The following is a 1548-nucleotide window of genomic DNA, read 5'->3' as shown; positions in this document are numbered from 1 at the left end:
GGGGGGAGGGGGGAGGGATAGCATTAGGAGATATACCTAATGTAAACGATGAGTTAATGGACGCAGCACACCAGCATGACACATGTATACATATGTAACAAACCTGCACGTTGTGCACATGTATCCTAGAACTTAAAGTATAATAAAAAAAAATTAAAAACAAAAAGAAATTCGCAATAGCAAAGACTTGAAAAAAGTCTTGAAAAAATTACTTTTTAAAAAAATTAATGAGATCACCCTTATAAGGTGATAATCTAAGTGTAACTTGCATGAAAAGATGTAAATATATCTCTGACAATTATCAAATGTTTTATAAATGAAGGATTAAGTGACAGCTCTTAACCTGTGTTCCTATCAAAAGTCAATGCTTTGGAGACTCAAGGGGCTTAGTCAAGAAAGATTCCTCAGTTTAAACTTCGGAGGAAACTTTCCCTCAGGGTTGGAATGAAGGGATAGGAGATTAGACCTTTGGAAGGCAGACAAATCCATGGAGAAGGAATAATAAAGACTCGATTCACCTGATGTTTAATCTGGTGTCTTGGGAACTGAGTATGCAAGAAAAAAAATTCATTCCATGAAGAGCAATGTCCCACAGGGACTTGATGTGATCAGGGGTTGAATAACAAGAAGAAATGTCTGCAATGAGCAGGCATACGAAGCTGTAAATTTCTCCTCCGCAGGTGTCCCTCAGCATATGCAACCTTGGGCTGGATAGGACATCCTTGTTTCTTTCAGAGTCTATATCTGCTGGCTCAGGGGTACTGATTCTTTCCTTTCTCCTACTGTCTTGTCTTGGGACATAGCCTCAGTCTCCACCATCAACCATCCAGGGAGGAATTTGCACTTCTAGATTGAGACCTTCATTTCAGAAAACCCAACAAGGTGAGTCCAACAGGCACTGTAGGAAAGGATCAGGGAGATTGCAAGCTGTGAGCATAGACCCGAGATCTTGAAAGAGCCAATCCTGGCGACACCAGAGTAAAGAGGCTGCTGTGGGTATTTGCTTGGTGAACGAATTGATTTGTATCTTTATTTACGATGCTAAGAAGGGAAGTGCATGTTGAACTCAGCAATGGAGAGTGATAGATGACAATCAAGTAAGGGTAATAAAAGCCCAATTAGAAGAGAAAATGTGGGGTCTAAAGTAATTCCAGTGAAAGCAGAACATCTGCCCAAGAATCACTGCAATTAAGTGGAAAAGAGAAGTAGGGTATTAGCTATGGGGGATATGAACGGAAGTGAGGGCATTTTTTCTTTTTTCTTTTTTTAACACAGAGTCTCGCTCTGTCGCCCAGGCTGGAGTGCAGTGGCGAAATCTCGGCTCACTGCAACCTCTGCCTCACGGGTTCAAGCAATTCTCCTGCCTCAACCTTCCAAGTAACTGGGATTACAGGTGCATGCCACCACGCCCAGCTAAATTTTGTATTTTTAGTAGAGACAGGGTTTCGCCATGTTGGCCAGGCTGGTCTCAATCTCTTGACCTCGTGATCCACTCACCTCGGCCTCCCAAAGTGCTGGGATTACAGGCATGAGCCACCTGGCCCCGCC

This window comes from Mandrillus leucophaeus, unplaced genomic scaffold, assembly GCF_000951045.1.
Source record: "Mandrillus leucophaeus isolate KB7577 unplaced genomic scaffold, Mleu.le_1.0 Scaffold215, whole genome shotgun sequence".
In the NCBI taxonomy this organism is placed as follows: Eukaryota; Metazoa; Chordata; class Mammalia; order Primates; family Cercopithecidae; genus Mandrillus; species Mandrillus leucophaeus.
The sequence above is the reverse complement of the archived record's forward strand: the minus strand, read 5'-3'. Positions refer to the sequence as shown.